The sequence below is a fragment of the Rhincodon typus genome, chromosome 45 (assembly GCF_021869965.1).
Source record: "Rhincodon typus isolate 14 chromosome 45, sRhiTyp1.1, whole genome shotgun sequence".
NCBI classification, from domain to species: domain Eukaryota; kingdom Metazoa; phylum Chordata; class Chondrichthyes; order Orectolobiformes; family Rhincodontidae; genus Rhincodon; species Rhincodon typus.
Window position 1 is genome coordinate 3,813,050 of NC_063376.1, and position 6,000 is coordinate 3,819,049.

The window sequence follows — 6,000 nt, forward strand, 5'->3', positions numbered from 1 at the left end:
TTGGTCTTTGATCTGCAAATTGCACATTTCAGCTTAAAATGTGATCTGATCCTCAGCATATTCCCATCTCATTACCTCACAACATCTCTCTTCATGGATCCCTGGCCAATCGATGAAGAAGCTGCTGTGATAAGCTGAGAGCTGCCAAGGCGGCAGAGTCCTAGCAACAAGCCTGAGGCTTCACCTAAGTGCCAGGCCTTCGAATGCTGCCCGCACTCAGTCTCTCAATCTCTAATGCCAACAACACTGAGACCCTTCACCTGCAGCTCCCTTCCAATCTGTTTCACCTATGTCTTCGTCCCCTCCCCTCAGATCCACTGCAATAGATTTGTTGTCTGTGGAATTGCGAAGGATTCCTGTTCCTTCCATTACACCGCGGTTGTCCGTCTGAAGAGAAAGTCAAAAAGTTTTACAGCAATGCAACAGACCCTTTGGTCTATCTCGTCCCTGCCAAACAGGTTTCCCAAAGTAAACTAGTTCCATTTGCCTGCATTTGGTCCACATCCCTCTCAAAATGTTCCTATCCATGTACCTGTCTAAATGTCTTTTAAATGTTGAAACTGTACCTGCCCCTGGCAGTTCATTCCACACATGCACCACACACTGTGTGAAATACTTGTCTCTTAGGTCCCTTTTAAGTTTCTCCTCTCTCAGCTTAAACATCTGCTCTCTCGTTCTGAAACCCTCCACGATGTGGAAAAGACCTTTGATATTCATTTTACTATGCCCCTCCTCTATAAGGTCACCTGTCAACCTCCTACACTGCATGGAAAATAGTCCCAGCCTATTCAGGGTCTTCCTCATAACTCAAAACCTCCAGTCCAGGATTGTCCTTGTAACTCTTTTCTGCACCCTTTCTAATGTAGTATATCCTTCCTATAGCTGCTTTACCAGAACTGCAGACTGTACTCTGGAACAGGCCTAAACAACATCTTACACAACCTCAACCAGATGTCGCAACACAATGGGCTGAGCAATGATGGCAAGCAAACGAATGCCTTCTGAACCACACTGTCTCTCTGTGACACCACTTTCAAGGAACAATGTAAGTGAATCTCTTGACAGTTTCTGGATCAGCAAGACAGTTTATCTTAATTCCTTCACGGGATGTGGGTGCCGTTGTGTGGACCAGCGTTTGTTACCCATCTCTAGTGTGGGACTATGGGTGAATCTAGCTCCACCTCAATTCCAGGATGCACCCAATGTGGCTGAATGGCCTGTTTCTGCAATGTGTAGACCTCTTTGGAGACCGAGGCGATGGGCCTTGGGGGTTGGGTGTGTGCATGTTGAACAAGACTTGTTGGGGTTTGGAATGTTGTCCCACAGGGAGCAACTGGGGAAAATACCATTGCATCTTTGAAAGGACAAGATGAGTTTTTTAAGGCAGGGAAAGAGAGGTGGGGTGGGTCCTTGATAAGTAAGGGTCGAGGAAGTGGCACATTGTTGGGTAACTTGAGAAAAGAGTCACCACCAATTCTTCAGGCCCAATAGATGTTTATGCCATTCAGCTCACAATGGAATGAGATGAAAAATCTCAGGCATGCTGATCAGCTTGGTTTGTCCACCCAAAGTGCATTAATATCTTGCAGTCATGGTCCCAAGGAAGGAATAGGAAGGTTGTTCAATCTGATTTCATGCTTCACCCCTGCAACCGGGAGCAGCAGCTGTGCTGTAAAACCAGCTTTCTGTTGATTTCAATTCTTTTGTGGGTTGTGGGTATTTTTAAAGTAACAACCTGGTCAGGTACAGAACAACACACTTTGAACACAGACGGAACTTGAATACATGAGCTCGTGCTCCAGGGTAGGGACACTATGACTTCATCACAAGATCACGAGCTAGAATGCAGGACAGCCTGTGGTGGGGAGCCCTCCTTCGCAGGTTTCTATTTAAACCACACAGCTTGTGGCTCAGCTCTCTGCGGGATGTGAGATTTGAAGGAAGAACACAGTTCCAAACAGCAACAGGACCTTCGGCCCACTATGTCTGTGCTGGCCATGGTGCAATTCTGAGCTGATCCTATCCGCCTGCACATGGTCTGTATCTCTGTATTCCCTACTTGTTTGTATGCCTTTCTGAATGCCTCTTAAATATAGCTATCATATCTGCTACTATGACCTCCCCAGGGAATTACCACCCTTTGCATAAAAACCTTGCCTGGCACATTTCCTTTAACCTTCCCCCGCCTCATCTTAAAATTACATTGCCAAGGCATTGACGTTTCCACCCTGGGAAAAAGACGATGACTAATGAACCTATCTATTCCCCTCACAATTTTATGTATAGTGCTATCAGGTCACCCCTCAGTCTCTGACACTCTAGAGGAAATAATTCAACAATATCCAACCTCTCCTTATACCTAATGCACTCAAATCTAGGCAACTGCCCAGTCATACTTTACTGCACCCTCTCCAAGCCCTTCACATCTTTTCTACGGTGCAGCAACGAGAACTGTGGACAGAACTCCAAGTGTGGCCTGATCAAAATCATAGACATTTGCAACCTGACTTGCAAACCCTTATAATCAATGCCCCAATTGATGAAGGCATGAATGCCATATGCCTTGTTTAACATCTGATCCATTTGTGTTGGCCCTTTCAGGGAGATATGGACTTGGACCCCAAGAGGCTTCTGTACATCAATGCTCCTTAGGTTTCAACCATTTACTGGATGCTTTCATCTTGCATTTGACCACCAAAATGCATCACCTCACACTTGCCAAGATTAAACGATATTTGTCATTTCTCCGCCCAACTATCCAAATGATCTATATCCTAGAACCTGGAACATTTGGCTCAGAGGCAGGGACCATACTGCAGCAGCACAAGAAACCTTAGGTGGGATTACAGGGTTATGTCGGGGTCTCATAATTGGCGCCCAAAGGCTCTGTTTTGGGGAGGGTGGTGTTGGCCACTGTGTTGTAATCACGGATGTGGGTCAGTGTGCTTTGTGGGAGGAAGGTTCATGATGCTGGGGTAGTGGGTGCAGGTTCTGGGGGCAAAGTAGGGGTCATTCAGACAAAAGTGCATCAGGGCCCCGGTGGTGAGCTGTCTTCTCAAACTGCCGCAGTCTGCCTGGGCTACACGGGCATTAAATCGTGAATGAGATCAGAATGATAAAGCCAGTCTCCGTCATGGCAACCGTGAAACCATCATCGATGGTCTGAATGGCTCACTCATGTCTTTCAGGGAAGGAAATCTGGCGTCATTACCTGGTCTCACCTACAGGTGATGCCAGAGACACCCAGCGATGGGGACCTGTGTTGAATCTTTACCTCCCTGCTGAGTAGGGCGAGTGAGATTGTGTCAGACCCACTGGAGAAATATCATCCAATAAATTCATCTCCCTGTTGCCCTTCAGACTGTTCCACATGGACTGCGTGAGGTCTACTGAAGCTCAGTGGGCCGAAAGGCCTCCATCTGCTTTGTAACTGCTCTGTTCTGTTGACTTGCCATTAGCCAAGTCAAAAACTGGCCCAACCTGCTCTTGAAGGAACGGAGACTCTGGGAAGTCCAGAGCTGGCCACTCGCACTGTGGGTTAAAGTGGACATCTGTCTTTTAACTCCTAACCAAGCCACTGGAACCATTCCACTCTGCTTCAGGCAAAAATATGCTCCATCAAAGCTTAAGGCCCAGAGATTACTCATTGAACGGGAGGTCAACAAAGGAACAGAGATCAATATTGCAGCCACATTGGTCAATGTCTTTCTCGATAATGGCCTCCGTTCATGATTCGCTGGGTTACAAAATTTTGGATGAGGGGAGATATCAGTCCTTAGGCAGAGTTTGCAAGAATTGCAGATGCTGACATCAGAAACAACACATTGTGGAGCTGGATGAACACAGCAAGGCAGGTAGCATCAGAGGAGCAGGAAAGATGACGTTTCGGTTCGGGACCCTTCTTCAGAAATGGGGAGGGGGAATGGAGATGGGAAATAAATCGAGAGAGGAGAGTTGCGGCTGGGGAACGGTAGGTAAGATGGTGATAGGTGAATGCAGGTAGGGTGTAGTGGGGATTGGTCAGTACGATAGATGGGAGAGAAGATGGACAGGTTGTGTTGGGTCAAGGAGGTGGGATAGAGAATGGGTGGTTCTGTGGAAAGGTAGGTGGGGTGGTGAGAGGTTGGATGAACGTTGGGGACAATGGTGATTGGTCGGCAGCAATGGTAGGGTAGAGAGGTGGGGAAAGTAATGGATGGCTTATCTCAGGTTAAGGAGGTGGGGATGACACTGATGTTTGGATGTGGGATGAGGCTGGGGGTGGAGAGATTTTAAAACTGGTGAAGTCTATGTTAAGACCATTGAGCTGCAGGCTCCTGAGGCGGATTTTGAGATGTTGCTCCTCTACTTTGTGTGTGGTGTCACTGTGTCACTGGAGGAGTCCCAGGATGGACCTGTCACTCAGGGAGTGGGAAGGGGAGTTAAAATGGTTGGTGATCAGATGGTGTTGTTGTTTATCATGTAGAGAGCGCGGATGCTCCATAAAATGGTCTGCGAGTTTGCGCTTGGATTCATTGATATAGAGGAGACCACATCGGGAGTAACGAATACAGTAAACCAAATTGGAGGATGTACAGGTGAACCCCTGTTGGATATGCAAAATTGCTTTGGGCATTTGATGGAGGTGAAGGGGGATGTGTAGGGGCACGTGTAGTACTTCCTGCAGTTGCAGGGAAACGTGCTGAGGGTGGTGGGGTTAGTGGGGAGTGTGGAGCGGATGAGGGAGTCGCGGAGTGAGTGATCCATATGAAATGCAGAGAGGGATGGGGAGGGAAATATTTCTTTGGTTGCGGGGTTGGATTGTAGGTGGCAGAAGTGGTGGAGGATGATATGCTGGATGCAGAAGTTTGTGGACTGGTATGTGAGGACCAGAGGAATTCTGTCTTTACCTTTGTTGGGGGGAGAGTGTTTGAGGGGAGAAGTGCAAGAAATGCAAGAGATGCCGTTGAGATCATTTTCAATCACCAGAGGAGTGAAGTTGTGGTCCTTGAAATAGTAGGAAATCCGGGATATTTGGGAGTGGTTTGCTACATCTTGGGAGCAGATGTGGCGGAGTCGCAGGAATTGGAGGAAGGGACCCTGAGGTCAAACATTTCAACACCGACATGTATTTCAAGACCACCAACTCCCACAGCTACCTGGAATACTCCTCCTCTCACCAACCCTTCTGTAAGAATGCGATCACTTACTCCCAATTCATCCGCCTCTGCTGCATCTGCTCCCAAGATGGAGCGCTCCACTCCCGGATATCCAGGATATTGTCCTATCACACAACAAACAACAACACTATCCGGTCGCCAACCATTTTAACACCCCTTCCCACTCCCTGAGAGACATGTCTATCCTGGGCCTTGTCCACTGCCACAATGAAACCACTCGCAAACTGGAGGGCAAAACCACATATTCCGCCTTGGGAGCCTACAGCCCGATGGCCTTAAAATAGAAATCATCTGCTTTAATATGTCCCCACTACCAGCCTCATCCCACGTTCAAACATGCCTCTCATCCCTGACCTTACACAATGTGTCCATCTTCTCTCCAACCTATCTGCCCCACCCATCCCACTGACCAACCCCCACCACTCCCTACCTGCATTCACCTATCACCACCCCACCTACCTTCCCCAGCACCACACATCCTCCCTACTCCCTCCTTGATCTTCCACAATGTGTCCATCTCCTCTCCCACCTACCTGCCCCACCCATCCCACTAAACAATCCTCACCACTCTCTACCTGAATTCACCTATCACCATACCACCTACCTTCCCCAGCCCCACCTCTCCACTCTTTTTTATTTCCCAGCTCCCATCCCGGTCCAGACACAAACATTCCTGCTCCTCTGATGCTGCCTGGCCTGCTGTGATCCTCCAGATCCAACTGTGTTGTCTCAGTCCCCAGACATCCTTCAACAAACCTGAAGTATGAGTGATCAGATATCCTTAAACAACCCCACGGTATCACTGATCCGATATTCTGAAACAAGCCCGAGGGTATGAGAC